The sequence below is a fragment of the Ambystoma mexicanum genome, chromosome 12 (genome assembly GCF_040938575.1).
Source record: "Ambystoma mexicanum isolate Mex_15411 chromosome 12, UKY_AmexF1_1, whole genome shotgun sequence".
In the NCBI taxonomy this organism is placed as follows: Eukaryota; Metazoa; Chordata; class Amphibia; order Caudata; family Ambystomatidae; genus Ambystoma; species Ambystoma mexicanum.
The window spans coordinates 683,694,959-683,719,624 of record NC_090936.1 but is presented as its reverse complement, the minus strand read 5'-3'; positions in this window follow the sequence as shown (position 1 = coordinate 683,719,624).

The following is a 24,666-nucleotide window of genomic DNA, read 5'->3' as shown; positions in this document are numbered from 1 at the left end:
TAGTTGCAGAGGGTGGAGAGTAGAGGCAGGTAGATTTAGAAGAGGTTTTTACAATAGTCCAACCTAGAGAGAACCAGGGCTTGGGAGACCATGAGCTTCTGGAGGAAGGAGAGGAAAGGCAGAGTACCTCTGAGGTTTCAGAGCATCATAGAACGCTTGTACACTCAGCGGATGCGTTGTGCTGAACTGCACTGAGGCTCAGCAGGGCAAATGAGAGCAGAGGTCTACTAAGAGGATACTAACTATGTTGTTATAGCTTTTCTAAATGCAAGGGGGTCTGAAATAGAGAAAATAACTCCTGCTGGATCTAAGTTCAGAGCTGGTGCATAAGTTTCAAAATGGCTGTTCTGCCCCGACTTTCCCTGTGTAATCTAGAAACTCGAGCAGGAAAGCAAAATTAGACCAATTGGGCAGTGATTACACTTTTCCATGAAAATGGAGCCCCAAAGCTCTGGAAATCTCTGTGGACTGCTCAGGCTGGGGAAAGTCAGGCTTCAGCGATAAAGTCTGAAGACCGACGATGCCGTGGGGCTGGTCTTTGCAATGTGATCACAAATCCTAGTTATTGTATAAGTAAAAATGATAGCTTTGCAATTACAAAGCTCCAAATATGCAGGAGTGGAGTTAATTGGTGCAAGGTGTAACAAAATTAATTGAGTGATAGAAAAGATCTTTGCTACACTTAGTTCTCTAATGTGTTACACTAGATGGATACGTGGAGTTGAGCCGCCATCTCTGTACTCCGTGGGGCAGGTGTGTTGAAAAAACTGCCACAGATTGGTCGACGGTGTGAGAGCAACCTGTATGATGCAAAAGTGGCACGAGAGTGGTGGCTACAATCATTGAACTTAAAGGCTCATGGCCCAGGTAACGCTCTTCAATATACAGAAATAAGGCAGCTCACTAGTGAATAATATCAACAGGTGCTTGAAGAATTAATGAGGAGTTACACAAATAAATGACCTATTATTAACAAAGAGCAGGGGCAATGTGCAATTCAAAATTAGATAAATACATTTTTCTGGTTTTTAAATAAGGCATTGCAAATAGCTAAAATACAATGCATATAGCTCCTGTTTCTATGTGTTCTGTCTAGACTCTTAAGTACTGTCCCAGCTCCTTATATTCCAGCCTTTCAGCCACACATTCACTATCCACCCATCAGGTCCTAATTTAAATGAGAAATTTGCTCTGGGTTCCAAATGAAAACAACATACAATCCTAAAGTATATTCTGTCTAAAAGACAGCTGCAGTCTGTCAAAAAATAAACATTAAAGCAATATTTTAAAACATTAGGGCATCTAAAAAAAATATAGAAAACACACACTGGCTTACGTGCCCTTTGCAATATCTGCTTCCAGGATCCTGAACGGCTCCGGCCTGTTGGATGTTGCTGCTTGTTGTCGATTGTGCAGGCCGGTGGGACCATGGCACCAATTTCCTTCTTCTCATGACCCCTCCTTAGTGGAGGTGCATTCTCTGAAGATGCTGCTGGGAAGAAGAGGCCGAAGTACTGGGGTGACTTCTTCGATTTGTTACCCCTCTTCTGAGGGAGCACAACCTACTTTTCTCTTCCACCCCATGGTTTGAATTCATATGAGTGCAGGAAGGTTGGCAGGGCAGAACAGCTTTCTTCTGTGCATGTTTGCTTCTGTGCTGTGTTGATGCTCTTGCAGAGGTTTGTGGTCAGGAGAACTCATTTTGAACATTAAAATTGTGGCCATTGCTTTACGTGTACATTGCAAGGATGGAGGCAGCTCCCACAGTGGTGTCCATCAAAATGTGTGATTTATATGGAGAGTTTTACTCCGGATCTCACTCATCTTTCTGGGATTCTTTTCCCGCACTTGTGGTCCTTCACGCTAGAGGCTCTGCACACTTCAGAGAGCTGGGGAAGATGATTTTTCCATGCTCATGTACCTTGAAAGAGCCTGAGCATGACTTTAACATGCCCATCAGAACTGAGGTCGTTCTAAGGTAATCCACAAAGAAACACTGTATGGGTTTCTTCCCTGACATGTAACTATAGGGTGGGAAGGCCTGAACTGGAGGACGGGAGAGGCTCAGGTATTCACTAGAGGCTTCTGGAAGGAGCTGCCTTATCCTTGGCAAAAGGAGGAGCTGAAGCCAGTGGGCAAAATACGTTCATTATTACAACACTGTGTGGCCTGGAAAATGCATGAAAGGATCAGTCTCTTGACTGCCTTTAGAACAGAGCTTTTATTTCAGGGCACACAGGGAGCCCCTGCTGTGGGAAGGGACCAGGCAGCATAGTAGGACACGTTTACTGTACAGCACAGAATCATGCTTGTGTTATGGCCAGTGGGTCTGGGGGCGCACACACTACCAGGTAGGAACGTGTCTCGTCTCTCAGCGCCAGGCCACGCGATAGACAATTCCCTCCATCTGGAAAAATGGACCCCGCAAGAGTTCTCAGCCCTTCCCTCTTTCATGTTCGCTTTCTCAATTGGCTTTCTTCATCCAGGGGAAGCAATGCAGGTGGGGACTTTCTTCAAGGGTGCATAGGCCCCAAAAAAGCAGCGTAATGTGGATGAATGCATGGTAGCACTTTTTCTATGCCTGTCAGTGGGACCTAGGCTGCATGCCAACTGGGATCCTACCAGTGGCGTAACACAAGATCTGGGAGCCCCCTGCGAGCCATGCTGAGGGCCCCCCCACTCGGCAGCAAATCACGGGTCGCGCCACAGTCTCCGCCGGCCTAGATTACCAAGCTTGCGCAATACGCACGAAGGTGCTGCTGAAGAGGTATGCCACACACTGCACTAGGAGAAAGATATAAATATGTGTTTTAATGCAATATAGAGCACACTTTCTGAGGGAAAACTGGCTAAGAAGCCACAGTGTTTGCTATTGTTTTGTAGGGTAACACCAATCCAATACATGCAAGTCACCAACAGTGCACATGATCATTAATGCTGTGCTATTAAAAATGCCATGCCACAATAAAAACATGTCCAACTGGCTGCACAATGTACACCAGTGTATACACATAATAACATTACAGTAAAGCATGCCAGGCCACATTAAGACATACCTAGACTGGTTGCACCAAAATGCCTGTCGAAGCAATAAGACTCATCAAGAAGAGAGCACACATTCAAGCCTCCGTCTGTGTGGCCTCTAACAACACAGCCAAACTCTTCAAAATCTGTAAGAAACTGGCCAATCCTGTTGCGGTCTCTACCTCTCCTGTTCCCTCAACAGGCCCTCTGTACGGCTTTGGCCTATCGCTTCTCTTCTAAAACTCAGGACATTCTGTCCACTATCTCCGCTTCATTTCCCTCTTCCTGTCTTGGCCCCATTTGGCCATCTCTCCTTCTCCTCCTCCTTTCTCCTCTTTCTGTCTAACACATGACAAGGTTTCTAGACAAGTCCCATCTCTGGAAGTGTCATTGAAACAAGTGCTCGCCTGCTCCTTCAAAACCATCAAGGACCACATTGACACCCTTGATCCAGCCTTGGCTGACTTCTGTAATAATTATTTTGCCAATGGAACTTTCCCCTCTCCCAAACTCTTGGAAAAGCTGGCCAACTGCCAGCTTACTCTCCACACTGAATCTGTTGGTTGTCTCCATGACCATCAGTCTAGTTTAAGAGCTGCCAAAGGCACGGAAACTGCTCTCCTGAACACCTGTGCAGATCTGATCTCTAAGCTTGATTCCAGCATTCCTTCTGTCCTCATCCTCCTTGAACTTTCCTCTGCTTTCGACACGGTCAACCACGCCATCCTGATCAATGGACTCCGTGAGAACCTGGGCCTCATGAACCAGGCCCTGGAGTGGCTGACCTCCTTCCTCTTGGACTGGCCCTCCTAGTTCCAACTTGGTCCCTTTCACTCCACCACCTCTCTCTACCTGTGTTGTTCCACAGGGCTCTATCCTCTCACCCTGGTTTTTCACCTCTGCTTGGCCCCTTTGGCCCACCTAATCTCTACCTTCTCCTCTAACTTTCAGTGTTATGCGGATGGCACTCAGCTTTCCTTCAGGCTCCCTCAGCCTACTCTCCTCTCTCACTTATTCATGGTGTCATCTTCAACTCCACTCTCTCCTTCTCTCCTCACATCTCAGATGTCACCAAGAAGTCCCCTAAAGGCACTCTTCCCTTTCTCACTTTCCCCCAGAAGCTCACTTTCTCCAGAGCTCTGGTTCTCTCTAGGCTGGACTACTGCAACAGCCACTTTCTCAATCTGCCTTCCTCTTCTCTCCGCCCTCGGGAGCTAATCTAGAACAGGACTGTGAGTCTTATCTTTGACCTTAAGCCAAGGTACCGTATCTCTCCAGCCATGAAATCTCTTCACTGGCTCCCGGTGGCTGCAAGGATCAATTTCAAGACCCTTTGCATTCTCCACAAGGCTTTCTGGGGCAGGGATCCGCACTACATCCAACGCTCTGTTCCAAAATACCTTCCTTCTCGAGCCCTAAGGGTTGGATGCTTCTCCAGGAAGAGAGTGGGGGGTATATCCCTGTCCCCTGCAGGTGCCTCCCTCTATTATGACCTCCCTGCCCCTCCTAACTTGAGCCGGACCACCTGAAGTTCCGGAAGCAGCTCAAAACGATCCTCTACTCCTCTGCTTTCTCTCTCCCTACCCTGCTGACCTACCTAACTTACCTGTCTGCTGTACCAACTGGTTGCTTGGCTACCCTCAGACTCACCGAGTCCAGGCTCTTTCTTGATCAGTCACCCTTGCACTGCCTCTGGGACTACCACGCAGTTAGGGGCTGTAACTCTAACCCTTCAGTTCCTTGTTCTCCTTGCACTATCCAGAGCTGCGCTGCCCTGGCTGCACTTACTCAGAGCATTGCTGCCCTGTTTTCCCTGCCCCTCTCCCTTGCACTCCCCCTTTCCCCTTGCACTTCTCATCCTCGCACTTGCACAATCTGAATGACACAAGGCTTAGTAAGATCATTTGTCTTGTCCTCCCTCTGTTTTCCTTCCCTTGTCGTGCCTAAAAACACTTATGTACAGGCACGTTATATATGACTTATATCATATCATGTTATTTATCACAGATGCCCAGAAAAATATACAGTGCCACAGTAAGACATGGCTAGACTGGCAGAACCCAAATGCTAGTCTAGCCATGTAATTACAGTTAGCAGGACTGCTTTATCAGAAATGCCCAGTTAAAAAAAGTCATACCAAACTGAGGAATGACTGGACTGGCTGCACCAAAATGCCTCACTAGCCACTAATACTACATATCATGCCTGCTTAGCATGGACATGGAAGATTATTATGATTTATTGCACAATCCCAACCCCCCCACATACCCCCTCTCCCTCCCATCCCCTGCCCCAACCTCCAAAATCAGCTCATTGGCCCAGAATGACCTCCACATCCCTCTTCCTTGTCACATTACTTACGTATGAGGCTCCTTGCCTCATACTGGCATGAGGAAGAGTGGGACTAGGAGTAATGATGATTACAGGTAGTTAAGTCAGGCATTACCTTCATGTGCCTCTACCTAATCCCAGTGCTTGTGTATGAGGCATAGTGCCTCATACACAAGTATTGCCTCATACACAAGTACTGGGATGAGGAATAATAGGGCCAGGAGTAATGAAGATTACCAATACATAGTCTAGGCATTAAACACAAGTAGTGGTGTAACACCATTGAGCTGACTGGGCTTCATCACGCCACCCCTCCCTCCCCTGAAATTGTGGGCAATGTTGACTTGACCTGGCTGACCTACAGTGCAGTTGCCAGACAGAAAAGGACACATATGTTAAACGGCACCTGGGTTTCGCTGTTAACAAGGGCCCGGCCCAGCAATTACTAATGTACAACATTTCACCGTTAGCACCTGCATTCAAATGCCAATTTTTTTAAGCAATTGAAATTGTGATATGGGTTTAGTATTTGCATGCCAGGGGAGTGATTGGAAGGGTAGAGAGGGAACAGGAGACCAGTCTTCCTCACAGCAGTCCATAAGTGGGTGCTTTCAGAATTAAAGGAGAGAGTTAACTGCTTGTAACATTGATGCTGCACTAGAATAGTCTCATTAAAATGGCTAAAGAAGTTAGATGCCCCACAAAAAATAAGTTTGCTCCTCCCCACCAGACGTGAAGTTAGCGCCTCTCCCACATTTGAAGGGTTAGCCCCCTGAAATGTAGGTTTTGTTGCACCCCTGAACACAAGCACACACACCATTCACCATATATACACACGCACACCCAGCCATCCATACATTTAGGTGTGCACTCTTTCACCATACAGGCACATCCAGGCAGCCATGCATACATTTAAGTGTGTACCATTTCACCATACAGGCACACCCAGGCAGCCACTCATACATTTAAGTGTGCACCCTTTCACCATACAGGCACAGCCAGGCAGCCAGCCATACATTTAAGTGTGCATCTTTCACCGTACATGCACACAGTCACCTTTACATATAAGTGTGCACTCTTTCACCATACACTCACACACACACCCACACACACACACAAACACACACGTCACGGGGTTGAGGGGAGTCATAATACTTCAAAAATACATTGTTTCTTTTTGAAGTCACTCTGACTTCATAAGGAAATTATTTCCGTTAAGGACTGAACCATAACGGAAATCATTTCTTTATGAAGGCAGAGTAACTTCAAAAATAAACTATTTATTTTTGAAGTCATAGAGCTTCCCCCATCCCATGACATGGAGGCATAGTTTCTCTTTGTATTCACTCTGTCTTCATAAAGTCATTATTTCTGTTACAGAAATAATGTCTTTATAAATGCAGAGTGAATTCAAAAAGAAAAATTTAAAAAAATCAAAATTGAAAAAAATATATATTTATATAAGTGGGGAACCCTCCAAAGACATGTGGTCCCGGGGACCTCCACACTGCGGGGTCTGCGGGGGCCCCTGTTACGACTGTGGATCCTACCTCATGACCGATCCCCCTTCTTCTCTCACTGGCGGATGTGGGTATGTGGGAGCCAACCCTCTCCCGCTTCCTTCCTCTCTTCTGGAGGGCCAGGACTGGCTCACTGCAGCACTTCCCGGTAAACGGAAGCTGCAGGGCATTGGTACTTTCTGCCTTTCGGTCCTTCTTTGTGTCGGATGGTGCTGAAGCAGCATGGACAATACGTCACATGTAAGTGGCAGAACTGAGGATTTTTGGTATCTTTCTTTATCAGCGTGAGTTTGCAGCACACGGATGGGCACAGGAGGGGACCTTGGTTACAAATCCTGGTAACACAGGTAAGTGTCGGCCTCAAAGGTATTGAGGTCAAGACTCCACAAGGAGACCCGTTCCCAAGACAGATCAGGTAGGAAAGACCTACTATTCAGGGAAAGTGCGCCTGAGACTTAAGATGGTCCCAGGTGTAGTTCACATAAGGTGTACACAACAGTCTTTACAAAACATACACGAGAGGGGGATGGTACAGTTGTTTCACGGGACACAACCCTTATATGAACTACACCTGGGACCATCTTAAGTCTCAGGCGCACTTTCCCTGAATAGTAGGTCCTTCCGACCTCATCTGTCTTGGGAATGTGCCTCCTTGTGGAGTCTTGACCTCAATACCTTTGAGGCCGACACTTACCTGTGTTACCACCATTCACAATCACGCTTGTCCGTTTGTTGTTTTTTTCAAACTTTCGTGCTTATCGAAAGTACTGTAAAGTAATTGTTAAATCACCAAAAATGTTCTGTCATTTTGAAATAAACACACATATACAGAACCACATTATTGCTTGTAGGATCTTTCATCCTGATAATTTTATTCGTACTTATACATGTACCCACCTGGGTAAATCAGGACTCCGCCAGGTGCCCTATTTTTCTACTTTCTCATACTCTGGGACATACAGTGACCCCCTACATATTATGCCGGGGTGCACCTTTTTCTGAACATTAGTGCAATTAAATATACTGGGGAAGTAGCATATATTTTGTGAGAAATTAGTGCATTCTTAAATATTGTAAAACATTGATTTACTGGCATTTTCATGATAGGAATCACGCCATTCCATGTGCATGGCTCTAGTTTCCTTATTTTCGCCCTTCAAATCAAATAAAGACTTTCATCTGTACATTTTCCAGGAGGGTTCATGGTCCAGAGAGCTAGTGTCCCAGTGGGAAAGTCTGCATATTGTAGGTGAATTTCCTAGCGATCAGACCAAGAAAATACAACCCACTAGTGAAAAAGGCTAGGTGCACCCTTGTTTTGAGAAAGACAAGAGCTTTTATTTTGTATAGAAAAAATAAGGCGACAGGGTATTATGAATCCACTGCCATAGTGCTCTCTCTCGTCCTTCGTACAAGAATCAGGTTATAAACACAAAAATGGTCACATATGAGGCACTCAATATACAGTATTAATCTCATAGCCGCATTGGTTACCACCTATGTACGAGCTAATACGTCCATATAACCCATTGGTTCTGCTGTCTTCTCAACCGTCTTCACCCCACGTGGGTGATGTTTTTGTTCATCTTGAACCACTGCAAAGTAATTGGTTACATTCAACTGCCACCACTCTACCTTTAATCCTAACCACGTGATGTACACCCTGTTATCAACATGAACTCAGCAGTCAACTTCAAGGTCAGTCTGGTCCTTACAAATGAAGTAACCCTTTTCTCATCCTAGACACGTTAGTGCCGCCATCATGCCCACCCCACTTTATGGGCATCCCTCTTGGCTCTCCTTGGCACAAACCATAGATCATGCCATTATCCGCTTTCCCCAATATCAGTTCTTCTCCCCAATAGTAAGCCTAAAGTCTCACTATTCAATCCAGTTCACAGAGGATTTAGGAACCATTTTGTATTTGTATTTGTATTTATTAAGTTTATATAGTGCTTTAAACATTACAATAACAAGAATACATTATAATATAATAAGTAGAAGCATAATTACAAAACATGAGACAAATCATCAAAAACATTATGTAGAACAATTTACCTAGGTCAATAAACGAGAAATAGGACAGAGGAAGAGGAAGAAGGAAGTAATGAAGGAAGTTAGGACGGGGGGTGAAGAAGATGGGATTTCAAGGGGGTGCGGAAGGAAGCGTAAGAGGAAATGTAGCAGATAGGGAGAGGTAAGTAAGAGGGAAAAATGAGGGATGTCGGAGAGAAGTAAGAGGAAAGTAATGAGGGATGTCAGGACGGGAGATGAAGAAGAAGAGATTTCAAGGAGGTACGGAAAGAGGTGTAAGAGGAAATGGAGCGAATAGGCAGAGGTAGAGAGTTCCAGTGTAGGGGGCAAAGAGCTGAAAGGATTGGAAACGAGAAGAGGTACAATGAGGCTGAGGAACAGTGAGTAGGAAGAGATTGGCTGATTCGAGGAAGTGAGAGGGAGCGAAGAATGAGAGGGGAGAGGAAAGGTAGCGGGGAACGAGATCATGAAGAGATTTATAAACGAGACAGATGAAGTTCATTTTAATTTGGGAATGAAAGGGAAGCCAGCCATGATAAGGGAGCGAAGAGGAAATGGAATCATGAGGAGCGAGAAGGCAAAGGGTTCAGATGGCTGAGTGGTAGAGGAATTTGGGGGGAACAAGAAGAGAGGCAGGGAGTCAAAAGAGGACAGAAGAGCAATAGAAAAGACGGGAGAAGATGAGGGAAGAGATTATGAGTTTGGCAGCATGGAATGTGAGGGAGGAACAGATTTTGTGAACATTGAAGAGGTGGTAGCGACAGGCGCGGGAGGTAAGAGAAATGTGGTGGGTAAAGGAGAGGATGGAGTCGAAGTAGAAGCCTAGATTGCGAGCAGAGGCAGAGATAGGGAGGGAGGCAGAAGCGTGTTGGAGGGAAAGAATAAGATTTCAGTCTTATCAGTGTTGAGGGAGAGATAGTGGGATGGCATCCAGTTTTTGATAGCAGTATGACAGGAAGAAAGATTAAGGTGGAGGTCAGGAGAGAAAGAAGAGAAGGAGAGGAAAAGCTGGGTGTCATCGGCGTAGAAATGGTAAGATATACCGAAGGAAGAGATGATAGGGGCAAGAAGGGAAGTGTAAATGTTACGCTCACCTGGCTCCCAGAGAGGCGTCGATCTGGACTGGACTGCTGCGGTCTCCACCAATGTGACGCATAGGGCCGAGATGACGGACTGGACTGGTCCACCTAGCTTCGTTTGCTTGGCCCGTAGGAATATTCGTCTGCAAATGGAGAAAGGGAATTAACCACCCGTGGAGTTGAGCGTAAATCTCCCCACCCCGCTGTTCTCCACACTGACCACCTTGGATGTCCCCTCTTATAGTCTCACCTGATTATTTGAAAAGATGAGCTCTCCATACTGCATTGAGCACACGGGCATGTAGATAACCAGTTGCTTCACTGGCTCGAAGGAATCGGTGAGTTCCAGGACAATATTGACTCCGATATTCCCGGCAAGACGCCGTAAGTATGTAGTTTGTAAGAGTTCAAATGCCTGACTTTCACTCTTGTCCGATTCCTTGCAGGTTGCAGCTTGACCCTACTGAAGAGTTCCTCGTGGCAACCGGTAATGTTCTGGTAAGGATTTGTATTATCCAACACAGTTCGATAAAATAATTTCCATATGTAACATGTTGCTTTCTCCCTTATCCAGGCGCTGAGAGAAAGTATGAAGTCTCGGGGAATAATACCTCCTGCGGTAAAATCAGGTAAGTCTTTTGTGGTGAGAAGGGTTCCCCTTGTTAGTCCCTTGTTTCACCTTGCTGTCCTTTTGTTTCCCCTTAGGGGCAGGGGTTCGGCTAGGATGCAGTGGAAGCTGCGCCGACCCGTGAAGAAGAATAGTACCCCCGGTGGTAAAATCAGGTAAGTCTATGGGGGGTTTTCCACTGTGTATTCCATTGGCTCACCTTGCTGTTCTTGTCTTCTCCTTAAGTGCCGGAGTGCGGCGGGAACATGCAGGAGGATGCAGTGAAATGTGAAGATGCAGCGAAGGCCGGTGAGTTCAGCGCGGCGCTGCAGCAGGCGAGGCGACGCGCATAAAATAACTTCTTTCTTCCAGCTCGAAGGTGCGATGGATCGGGAATTCAGGTAAGGATCAAAGGTATTGCTCTTGTTCTAACCTTTTCTCCTTCTTTCTCCCTTTTTCTAGGAGCTCCAAACTCGAGGCGGGCGTGGCAGAAGACTGGATGCAGACTTGCAGGCACTGTGAGCGTTACGCTGCTGGATGCAGAATAACGCGAAGCATGTGCTGCTCTTCGGGCGTGGTTTAATTAGCCTCCAAAGTAGTTCCAGGTAAGTATTCCTCCCCAGCCCCACCCGGGTAAAAAGTAGTCCCTAGGTAAAATAGTCCCTTCCAAGCCTCGTTTGGCTTGGAGCTCTTGCAGCATGGTCTGCATCAGGTAAGTTTGCAGCAGGGTCTGCATCAGGTACATTTTAATCTATGAGCCTGGCGCCTATGGTGCCAGGACTGACTCTCCATATGAGCCTGGCACCATAGGCGCCAGGACTGCACCCAAATAGCCCCTAGTGGGGGTTGTTGGGCTTGCTTGGGGTAACTTGATGCCTGCTTCCGGGGTTGCTGGACTTAGTCTGGGTCCCTGGGGGTAAGCATCATGACAGTAAAGTGAGAAAAGGAAAGGGCCAAGTACAGAGCCTTTGGGAACACCGAAGTCCAGGGGGAGAGAAGAGGAGGTACAACCACCCTAGAAGACAGCAAAAGAATGGTTGGAAATGTAGGAGGAGAGCCAGTTGAGAACAGAGCCTTTGAGATCAAAGAAAGAAAGAGTTTTGAGAAGAAAGGGGTGATCAACGGTATCAAAGGCTACAGAGAGGTCAAGAACAAGGACAGAGGACTGCTTAGAGTAGCAAGCGGTAAGCAGGGAGTTGACAACTTAGGTGAGGGCAGTTTCAGTGGAGGGTTTAGGGCGGAATCCAGATTGAGAAGGGGGAGACGAGAGCGATTCTTACAAAGGCAGAAAGTTCAGAGTAGACTAAGCGTTCAAGAAGCTGAGAAAGGAATGGTATAAGCGCGATTGGATGAAAGTTGGAAGCAAGAAGGGGGTTAGCAGAGGGTTTCTTCAAAATAGGGATGATAGTAGCATGTTTGACCTGATGTTATATGATATGATATGGCATTCATAACGCGCCTATACACAAGTGTTTGAAGGCGGAAGGGAAGGTGGCATAGGAGAGACAGATGTTGAAGAAGGAGGTGAGGTAGGGAATGAGAAGAGGGTAGATCTTAGGAATCAGGGGGCTGGGGAGGGAATCAGAGGGGTCAGCAGTAGGGTGAGTTTTGGACTGGAGGAGGGAAACATCGGAAGGAGTAACAGGAGAAAAGTCAGTCAAGTAAGAGGAAGGGGTGGTGAGAGAAGGGGGAGGAAGGGAGTAGGAAGGGGAACGAAGAATTTTTGTTGGCGAAGAGGGTATTTTGGAAAAGAAAATGTCAACAAAATCAGAAGGGGAGAGGGAAGAAGTAGTTGAGAGGAAAGGAGTAGGCGAGGAGAGGAGACAAGATAGGGTCTGAAAGATACAAAGAGGATGGGATGCTTGGGATTGGAGGAGGTTAGCGTAGTAGGAACATTTAGCTGAGGTGAGGCAAGAGTCATAAAGAGAGTGGCATGAGAAATAGGAGGCTTGATTAGCAGGAGAGTGGAGCTTGAGCCAGCATCGCTCAAGGCGACGGAGGAGGCGATGCATAGACAGAAGGTAAGGAGAAAGCCAGGGTTGAGAGGGTTTGCGGGTAGGGCGGAAGGAGGAGAGGGGGTAAAGTTGATTGAGCCTGGAAGAGATAGAGGAGGATAGAGAGGATAAAGCTTAATTAGCCGCGAGAGAAGAGAAGTTGGAAAGAGGGGGGAGGGAGAAACAGCAGGTATCGAAGAAGAGAGAAGGGCTAAAGTTTTGGAGATCCCGTGGAGAGAAAGAAATGGGGGAGGTGGAGGGAGTGGGTGGGGGGAGAGGGAGAGTGAGGGAGAAAGAGAGTAATGCATGGTCAGAAAGATATTTGGGAAGGGTAGAAACTGGGGAGGAGGAGAAGGATGAGATAAAGATAAGGGGACTCATTACGATCCTGGCGGTAAGTGGAAAACGATGCCGGTAAAGGATTACCGGCATCGCTTACCGCTAGGTCCGATTACAATCCGAGTAAGTGCAATTAGCGGCACCATAGTTAACGGTGCCGCTAACAGCACCAAGGGCGCGGGCAGGCGACCCCCCATGCCGGAAATAGCGGCATGGCGCAAATTGGGGCACATCACGAGTCAAGCGGACATGCTCTTAACGCCCTTGCGAAGGCCGTAAAGTACCTTACCGCCATGGTGCAAATACCGCCATCGCCGACCAACCGTAAATGGCCATGTGCAGTGTTCCCAGCTGCCACAGGTGCACACAATCAGCAGAGGTGGAGGCAATACAGACTCACCAAGTACAAAAAGAGCACACCCCACGTCTTCCCACACCAGTCACACTCCACAATGATTCCAATAGGACTAGCAATGTTGGGGCTGGAGGACCTGATTGCAATGCAAGTGCTACAACAACAACAACAACAACAACAACAGGCAGCACAGAGGAGACGCAGGAGGAGAAGGAGGGCAAGGCAGGGCCAGCAAGCCCTTCAGCACAGCCAATGCCACCACACAGGCAGCCCCCAATCCCACGCATCAGAGCCAGTCCATTCAACCTCACCGCTGAGCAGATCCACACCTTGTACCGTTTGGACCGGGACACCATCACCACCATCGTGGACATGATACACAACGACATCATCATACTGAAGGTAGTGTCCGTGCTCCACTTCCTGGCCACAGGCACCTACCAGCACACAGTGGGACACTTGCATGGCATTTCACAACCATTATTCTCACGTACGCTGATCCAAGTGCTCGATGCCCTCCTCAAGCACACAGATGACCACATTTCCTTACCACGGTCTGCCCAGGAGATTGCAAACACCAAAGTGGGTTTCCATGCACTAGCCGGTATACCTGGTTGCATTGGTGCCATCGATTGCACCCATGTGGAATTGGTGGTCCCACATGCCATTGAGGTAGCGTACCGCAACCGTAAACTATTCCACTCAATCAACGAGCAAATCGTATGTGACTCCAACAGGATCATCACCATTGTTGTGCCCGATTCCCCGGATCAACCCATGATTCAATGGTCCTGCGTAACTCCACAATACCACGCTACATGGAGCGACATGCAGGGCCAGGATCCTGGCTACTCGATGAGTCTCATGTCATGGCCATGGAAATGTGATGTGGGTAGGTGATTGATGCATCAATGCATACTTTACATGGCTGAAAGGGGAGGAGAGATGCATACTTTACCTGGCTGAAAGGGGGAGGGGGAGAGATGCATACTTTACCTGGCTGAAAGGGGGAGGGGGAGAGATGCATACTTTACCTGACTGAAAGGGGGGGGGAGATGCATACTTTACCTGGCTGAAAGGGGGGGAGTGATGCATACCTTACCTGGCTGCGAGCACCAGAGGCAATGGAGCCAGCTCATACCCTAAAGCAGCCCAAACGTCAACTGACACCTGACCACATAATGCCTGATGTAAGCAGCCCTACCATGTGAATGAAGGTGTGTCCCAACCATGACACAAGCATCTGCAAGTGCACTGTACCGAATCGGACCACATCGACCTCAACGAAATGCACCTACATGCAATGACTTCAGCAAATACACGTCACCAAACACAATCAACTGAAAGGCCAGTCCCCCATATCTGCGCACAAAGGAGGCACATGACGGACAAAAACATCAATACACCACTACACAGACACTGAGGCCCCTAAAAATTGCCTAGCAACATTAGTAGTGCTCAGTGGGGTCATCATGAGGCTGACAGCAATGTTGCCATGATGAGAGCATTGATATCACTGGACACCTGCCAGGTCAACAAAACAAACGCCATGGACTAACACAGTAGATGGGCACTCACAAGGCATGGACCCCCCTGCATACACTGGTTGATGGCATGCAAAACAATCCATGGGAGGAATACACATATACCGGTCACATAGTGTGACTCCATTTGTGCATGTAAATGTGGTACAAAGTAAGAGATGAATGCATGCCATGGTGGCACGTCATGATTTGAGATTTGATGTCATGACTGACACATACATTGTTGCCCACATACAGGTGATGCAGGCTATCCCCTGAAGAGGTGGCTCCTTACCCCAGTCCAGAACCCACAGACCCATCACGAGGAGGACTTCAATCGTGCACATACACGAACCTGTGTGGTGATTGAGCAGACATTTAGCCTATTGAAGGCACAGTTTCGCTGCCTCAGCAGGTCTGGTGGGGCACTCCTGTACCGCCATGAGAAGGTGGCAAAGATCGTCATGGCATGTGTCATGCTACACAATATGTGCATCAGACAGATGTGCCCCTGCCTCCTGACGCTGAACTGCAACCACCTGACGATGAGGATGAGGAGGGTGGGGATGGGGCAGCACCTCAGGGAGGCAGCGATGCACAGGAGGGACGTGACATGCGTCGGACTATGATCAACCAATGTTTCTAGCACACACGGATGGGGGTGTCACATGGAGATGGCAATTGGGGCACTGTGTGTGTCTGGGATATGCACACTGTGGACTGTTCACCAATAAAGCACACATACGCAATGAGCAATGTCCACACATGTGATTTGTGCTCAAGCAAAAATTGTATTGTAAATGTGAATTCAATTAACACACCCACTCCCACCTCCCCCTCAAATCCCCAACACACCCACTCCCCCCTCAACTCCCCAACACACCCACTCCCCCCTCCCCCCTCAACTCCCCAACACACCCACTACCCCCTCCCCCCTCAACCCCCCAACACACCCACTCCTCCCTGCCCCCTCAACTCCCCACAAAAGTGCATGGATACCTGTGGTGAAGTGCCTAATGTGGGATTGTTCCACTGGTCGGCCTCTATTGGCAGCCCCCTCTGCCTGCCCCCAGGGCACCCCTGCCTGTACTCTGCAGGTTCCTGGCCGACCTGCGGACAGGGCTGCTTGGGGCAGAACTGGCAGCGGAGGAGGTACTTGGCTGCTCACTAGGACGCATGTCCCTCATTGTCTGTACAAGCTCCCAGAGCACGTGCCGCACCGCGGCAAGTTCGGCACAGATATCCTTGGTAGAGGATTGTATGGCTGCCTTCACAGTCTCGGCACATTTTAGCATTTCCGCACTTGCACCTCCACATTCGGCCACATGCTGAGTCAGGAGTGAGGACAGTTGGTGTTGGCGCGTTAAGATTTGGTCCAGCGACTCTTGTTTTTTTTGGGCATTGGATAATGCCAGTGGCGTGTTCATTGGCTGCTCCCCTCCTCCACACCTTCCACTGGGCATGGAGTGGCTGGCCAGGAGTCATCAGGGGTTTGGCCCTGTGTGCCATCATCATGCAGGCTGCATGGGGACAGGTAGGGGGAATGAAGGTGGGCAGTGGGGGGACATTCTACAACATCATCATCATTCCCCACATCACTATCCAAGCAAGCAGCAATTGCAGCAGTCTCCCCAATCGTGCTGCTTCCTGCAGACACAGTCCCTTCAGTGGCCACCAGTTGGATGTCTGTTGCTGGTGGTACTGTGCTGCTTGCCTTGGTGCTTATCGGTGCCCTGGCCTGTGTTGTGGCGGTCGATTTTGGCTGCTGCAGGGGTTTGTTTGGTCCAGCAGAAGTGGAGGGTTGGTGTGGTGTCACTTCGGGCCTGGCCTTCTTGGCAGGTGTTGTGCCAGTGTCTTCCTCGCCAAGGTCCAAATGGGAGCCTGTGGTGGAGCAAAGGAGGAAAAGTGTTATTGATGGGTCTGCGGACAAGCAGGCATTGTGATGACTGCCATCATTTTGATAACTAGATGGTGCACATTGGAGGCAGTGACATACAGGTTGTCTCCCTTTTGGGTGGGAGAAGCATGCAGGAATGTGGGTGTCTACAGTGAGAGTGTGCATACTGCATGTGTACAGGGTGTAGGTCAATAATGCCTGTAGGCAGTCTTCTGCTGATGTGTCATGTTAACCCTATTAGGCAACATTGTTCTTCCCATGAAACTAGACTTCAGAGAGTTTTGCATGGCTTGATTTGAGGCACCTACCTGTGTCACCTGATGTGGGGGCTCCTCTCTCCATTTCTTTGACCCCCTCGATGCTCTCGATGCCAATGGTTGTGGCACATATCTCCTCCCATGGCTGCAATTTTATCGGTGAGTCTGCTCCTCCACCAGTTGCCATGCCCAGGTTTCTGTTGGCAGACAGTATACTCCTTACATGGAGCCGGAGGTCGTCCCACCTTTTCCGGCACTGTCTTGTGGTGCGGGGTGTTGTTCCAACTGCACTGACCCGCTGTGCGACTAGGTCCCATATGGCCTTCTTCCGTGCTACTGCCGGTCTGGTCATTTCTGTTGAGAATACAACGTCCGTGTTTTCCTGTAGGGTTTCCGCCAACATGGTGAGCTCTTCCCCGGTGAAGTGCTCCTGCCGCAGCCGATCGCAACTTTTTTTAACAACTTTCGGCATTCTGACGATGGGTGGATGTGGGTGAAGGCTTGTGGCGGGTCTCGGGGTCAGATGTGCAATGGTTGTGGAGGATGGCAATGGATTGTGTTTTTAAAGATGGCCGCCATGCTCTTTCCCATTCCGGTGCGATGGCGCAACTTCCGGATCCGCTTCTTTACGGTCACCGCTATTTGCGGTGATCGCTAATATCGGTGGGTAGGGTGGCGGTAGTGCACCTTGCACGGCATACGATGCCGGTAGGTGCCGTTTTTGGGACGTTACCGGCATGGCGCAGTTTACATTTCCGGCATGGCGCAATGCTCGTGCCCGAGAGGTCGTAATGTACCGCTTTTAACGGTTTCTGGCCAGCACGGACACGTTAGTTGCGCCATGCCGGTAATGTACATTAATTACTGCCTGGGTCGTAATGAGGCGAGTGGAGCCAGAAGAGTGAGTAGCAGAAGTAGGGAGGGGAGTGAGGAGGTAGGAGTCAAGGATGGAAAGAAGAGGGAAGGTTGGTGGGAAGTTCCTGCACATCCGGTAGTTCAAATAGAACAACCATCATTCTGGGAGAAATTGCGCACGTCTAAAGAGATTGGTGTTGAGGCAACTATAAATGAAGGAATAGCTGCATTCGTGTAGTTGATAAGGTGATCTTCCACCGTCACCTGGGCATAGAACAAGATCTAGGGGGTGCCAACCACACAGGCTGTGCTTCTATCAACTTAAATGCAAATTGTGTGACAAGTTAGTCAAAAAGGGGGAGATGTGTTCAAAATAAGAACAATCAGTAAGTCAAACCTTTATATATCAAGAACACAGTGTTATTTGAAAACAAATAATCTCAGCTATATTAATCAAAATTGTTTTATTCACAATTTTGTTGGAGTCAAATTTGTTGTTGGTCATATAGAATCGTATAGAATCAGTTGCATGTGGGTAGATCACATAGAGTAGTTTTGAAACACAATATTGTTGACTTTAAACATAATACTGAGTTGCAATTAGTAATGCTATTCCTCTTGAAAATGCCCAATTGGTAATGCCATTGCTCTTGAAAATGCCAACACATGTTTCAACCTATACGGTCGTCCTCTGGGCATGAACATATAAAGTTCCAACAAGTAAATTAAAATATTTAAGTGTGTAGCTTGTTATCAGCTGCTAAATACTGGCCAAAAAACCCAATGAGGTAAAGAGAACAGAGACAAAAAACAGACACAAAAGGGAGAGAAAATAAATAGATAAAATTCGTCAGATGTCAATGAACAACGATAGCAAGGTGATTTCATCAATATACATGCATCATATAACAAATGACCGATTTGTACAAAGGTGTGTATGCAAGTGCATATCGTGAACACTATTCTGGTTGGTTAAAATACTAAACCGAAAACAAACTTTGAATCGTTTGACTGCTATTGTAAATGAAGACATTATTTCTAACATTGTCGCAAATACACTCGAAAATACGAACATCCATCATTTTTGACATACCTCTGATGTAATGCTTTTTCTAATTTGATAGACCAATGTGATACATTGGTTAGGATTGATTCTGCATATATATATAAGACCCTTTTTGCTGTTGCAGTGTCTTGCAAATTCATAAGTGGTAATAAGGTAAGCACATAATGCAAAGCTCACTGCATATAATCCTATTTATGTATAGTTTTGAATAAAAATGTAACTTGATATATAATGACTGTGAATTGTACCTGGGTCACGGTTCGCCGTGCAAGTTAATACCGTAGCGTGCCGCTGTGGCAGCTTAGCAGAAAATGTTCAAATTGCTTCTTCAAATGATGGCCGTAATCTAAAAAGATTGTTTAAATATGATATTGTGTCATTACATTTCTCCTGTATTCCATGTGCTAAATTAGCTATTTTAGATTTAGTGTCAAATGGTCTTACCGGCAGGGTCCTGAATAGATGTACGTGCAATGGCGAATGCCTGCACGGCGGCCGAGTGCATTGGCAGTAGATATTCGTTACTATAGTAGCCGACCTAGTTTCCTGGTCATGTGACATGTTCACTTGACCCCCATTGCTAGGTTGCCAGCTTGATTCTGGAAATGAAAATAGACAAATCCTTGCAGTCGGTAAATGCTGTATAATTCTAACGTGCACGTCCCAAAACAGGTTGTTCCTTCTAAAATAGTTAAATTGCCGTTCTACGTAGCAAGATGCACTAACTCGATTACTTTGGTATATCTATGTGATGATTATATTTATATCGATTTAGTTCTTATTACGAGTCTCAAATCAAATTGGTTGCTGAAAAAATGACTGTTAAGTCCCTGTTCCATGTAATGATTGGCACCTAGTGGTGTGGCACTTGATTGAATTTTAGTCCGCAGATGCAATGGTGGTGATAGTAATACGCTACCCAGTCTTCCAGACAGACATCTTCTCTCTGTTTTAGGGGTATACTTTAGAGCATGTGATCGTGCTAAGAAAGGTGAATAATATAGGCTCCTGTAGGGGTGGCCCTGATTAGTGTGCTGTATTGTTTATGGTGTATCTCGTGGCATTAGTGTTTACGGTATATGCGCTCATGATAAGCGCAGTGCCAGTCTCAGAATTGGCAATGGTAATTCCTGCTAATACAGAATCAATTAACCAATTTTTGGTTAAGGTGTTTGAAGCATGCAAAGTATAAGAAACATCATATAGTAATTTATAAAAAGACATTCAACTCATGTTCTTGGTTTAAGCCGAGTGTGAGACAACGTAATTTGCGTATCATTTTTGCTTCTTGTTGTAGTAGCATCAGCTCTCTGTTTCCACCTCTATGGTGTTGTTTGATTTGTTTAAGTCCAATGTATTTAATATCTTTTGCATTGTCCATTTGGTGATGTTTCTGCCAATGGGAAGCCAATGGTAATCTGATGTCTTGACTGCTAAGGTTATTCAGGTTTTCTCGAATACGAAAACGAACTTCACGGATGGTGCTTCCAATATATATTTTCTGACAGACACATTGGATACCATATATAACATATTTTGAGTGACAGTTGATAAAATCTCTGATTTTGATTTTAAGTCCTCCATGACAACTGAAAATCTTGGTTGGTGATAATGCATACTGACAGAAATTACATGAGCCACATTTGTAAAAACCTTCTGGTTTGGAACTTGTGGTTAGCCAGTTATCCTGTCTAATTGGTTCAGGTATGAGAAAAGAGGGACTCAAAATATTCCTGAAGGTAGTAGCCTTTGTAAAAATGATGTTGGATTGTTCCGAAAGATAGGTTGAGAGATCTGGATCTAGGTGCAGAATATGCCAATGTTTTTGTAATATATAATATAGAAATTTGTAGTCACTTGAAAATTAAGTGATGAAGTTAACATGTGTAGGATATGTAGTTTTATTTGGTTTTGTCTTTTCTTCCAATAGCTTGGGCCTTTCGACATTTTTCACGGATTCTGTGGTTCGCCTGATTAAATTTCTAGAGTACCCTCTTTCCTGAAATCTGTGTCCAATTGATTTACATTCTGCTTTGAAGATATCTTCTTGGCTGCAGTTTCTTTTGGATCTGGGGAATTCACCTCTGGGTATATTAAGAATGACACTACGTCTGTGGCTGCTATTAGCATGGAGAATAGAATTCACTGCAGTAGCCTTTCTGTAAGTGCAAGTTTGGATTGTTGCGGAAACGATACACATTTTTAGATCCAAAAACATAATTTCAGCTGCATCCATATGTCCTGTGAATTGGATAACAAAAGAGTTTTTATTCAGATAGAGCATAAATGCCTCAAACTCTTCTTTACTGCCTTCCCAAAAACCTAAAAATTCATCAATATACCTTCTCCAGGTGATGATATGATGTTTGAAGGGGTTATTGTTAAAGATATATTTGTCTTCGAAGAAGGCCATGAACAGGTTAGCCAATGACGGCGCATATGTTGCCCCATGGCTATACCTTTAATTTGAGAGTAGTAGTCTCCATTGAAGAGAAACTGATTGTGTGTTGAGGTGAATTCTAGGAAATTTTTAACCATTTGGACATGTGTACAGTGGGAGGCTGAAAAGGTTCTAAAGCTAAAGTCCATGGATTCCAAAGCTAGTTTGTGGGGGATGGATGTGTAGTGCTGCCACATCTAAAGTCACTAAAGTGTATGTTGGTTTCCAAATAACCTCTTTAAGGATTTGTAGAGTATGCGTAGTATCTTTTAGGTAAGCTGATATGCCAGGTACTAGGTGTTTGATGCTACTGTCAATATAATCTGTTAGTGCTTCAGTGGCCCCTCCTTGTCCACTCATTATTGGTCTGACCGGTGGAAGTTCCTGGAAGGACTTATGAACTTTAGGCAAGAAGTAAATGGTCGACATAAGTGGTTTAGATACTATTAGGAAAGCCTTTTCGACATCAGATAATAAGACCTGGTTGTACCAGTATTGTAGCATTGATTGTAGGTCCTGTAAAGTGCGAGCTGTAGGATTAGTGGTACGTTTTTCCTAACATCCTGGGGTTGAAAGGTGTTCCACTGCCATTTTTATATAGTCCGTTTTATTGAGGATGACAATGTTGCCCCCTTTATTAGCTTCCTTGATGACGATTGAGCTATCTTCACATATCTCTTGCAGTGCATGGCGTTCCATTTTGGTCAGGTTGTGATTTTTACTGCTACAACTTGATTGTAGACCGTCAAAATGTTTATGAATTTTCTTGGTAATAGTTTTATAAAAAGTTTCAATAACATTGTCTCCACAGATTGTGGCATTATTTTGATCTATTTCTGTGGTCTTTGATGTTCATGTTTCGTTGGTGAATCCCAAGTTCCTTTTGTATATCAATAAGGGCTTTAGATTCTTCTCCCAGTAGGTTGGAAAGTAAATGGATATTCTCAATTTCTTGTATACTTTTGGAACTGATTGGTAGAAGATGTGCTGGCGGTCTGTATGTTTCTGCTTTGTTGTGGAAGAATTTTTTCAGTTTGAGTTTTCTGGTAAATTTATATAGATCAATTTGGACTTCTGTCATATCGGATGTTGCACTGGGTGCAAAGGAGAGTCCATAGTTAAGCACTGATAGTTGTTGTTGTGAGGGGTGTTTGTCAGACAAGTTGATGACTAGATTTTTAGGATTGGTTTCAGCTTGGCATTCTTGAGCACAGCAAACATATATTAAATTCTAAAAGAAAAACAAAACATTATTCCTTAAATATACAGCTCTAAATTAGGTAAAACACCGAAATAATACAAGTTTAGAAAATTCAAACATACACAATGGTAAACAGTCAGTGCTTTACGGAAAGACATAAGGGTGAGCAGGAGAAGAATATGAAAGGGTAAGGAATTCCAAATTCCTAGGTCTGACCAAGAAAGATCTTGATTGATAAATCATCAGTTTAAATCTCAGAATAGAGAGGCACAGAACTTCCTGCCACTGACTGGATTTGTTGCCTTAAAAAAAATAGTTTTGAGGAGAGATAGTCTGGTGTACCTAGGAATATAGCTTTGAAAGGCAGTTCAGCAACTATTGAATCAAGTTTGTGTGTAGGTGAATGGGTAGCCAATGAAGGGAATTTAAAGAAGGTGAAAGGTGTTCAAATGTCTGTACACTGGAAATAAGTCAGGCAGTAGAATGGAAGAGCATTCTTCAATGGAGCGAATGTCGAAGCTGGTAAGCCCAATAGGATAGCATTCTCACTGTCCAAGCGTGATCAAATCCCAGCTTGGATGGGTGTATGGACATTTAAAGGAGACCAAAAGTCTTTCATCATCCTCAGAAGACTAAACTGAAAAAAACAGGTCTGAGATATACAAGAAATATGTAACTTACATTTTAAATTAGAATCAGAGGACACCAAGGGTGGAGAAGAAACCGATCAAAGATAATGGAGTCTCCACTTGAGCAATAATCCCCAGAGCAGGAGGGGGCATTAACGCTTCAGGTAATGCCCCAGGGTTCATAGTTACAGGCCCGAGAGAAGCAAGGGCCTTAACCAGGCACTGAGGCATTACCTGAGGTGGCAATGCCCCCTGCAAGGGGATTATTGGTATTAGTACCCCAGCCCGTAAAACCAGGTTACTAAAAGCATTTATTTTTCCAGTTGTGAAACGCTCCAGAATTTTGCAACAGAAAAGGAAATAATAATAAAATGGCCACCAAGGAAGGGGGAACATAGTCCTTTCTCCATATTGGCCATTGTAAATAGTAAAAAAATATAAACAAACAAAATGACCACCATGGAAATGGGTGAAGGGACTACGTAGTCCATTCTCCCTTTCCATGGTGGCCGTTAAAAAATATGGAAAAAAAGTAAATAAAAATAATGGCCCTTCATCCTTTTCATGGCAGCATTTCGCAGATCGGGAGCTGAGGCGCTGGGGACAGATGTGTTCCCAGCATTTCCACTCCCGAAAAAGCAGGCAACTGTGGGGGGAGGGAGGAAAGTAAGGGACATCTTGGAGGGTGTGGGGGGTGCGGGTGGTGGTCACTTATCTAGTGTCTTGAAACACTTGTGTATAGGTGCATTATAAATACCATATCATATCATTCCCCTGTGGGGGAAGATGGCGGCCTCCAGCCCCGAGGAGGCTGGGGGCGGCGGGATTATCGTTTGGTAATCCCCCCCTTGTGAGCCTCCTCATTGGCTGGGATCCCCCCCCCCCAACTGGGTACTGATCTTGAATACATGACAAAGAGGAAGATCAGGAATAAATGAACAAAAAATCTGTTTTAAGTGGCTTAAGGTTTCAGAGAGTTTGTAGACAGTCAGTCATCAATAGCATTAATACAGTCACTCAAAGTCATTTTAAGAGGACACAATCAGATATAACTGGTTGTCATTTGCATATTGGCACACTTCGAGACACAACCTGAGCACCACATCTCCCAGTGCACAAGAATCCTTGAAGAATGCCACAATGCATGGGAAGGCATCCCACTCTGACCAAGCCTACTTGTACAAACTATGTTCTATTTCACAGAAAGAAAGAGAACCATGTCAGGACCTGCCTCAACAAACCCACTCGGCAGGATAAGATGTTTAACACCACCTCATGGTCAACCATGTTAAACGCAGCTGCAAGATCCAGAAGCACAAGTAAAGAAGCCTGATCGGAGTCCAATTAACCCGGAGCATCAACCACAATCTGCAAAGGGATCTTCTCAGTGCTTCGGCCTGTCTGAAAACCAGACTTATATCTCTGTATTAACCCAAGTACTCTTCTTCCTACTGCCTGCCACGTACAAATACAACTAGTATTTGACATTGAGCTGGGTTGCGCTCCACTGCTGCC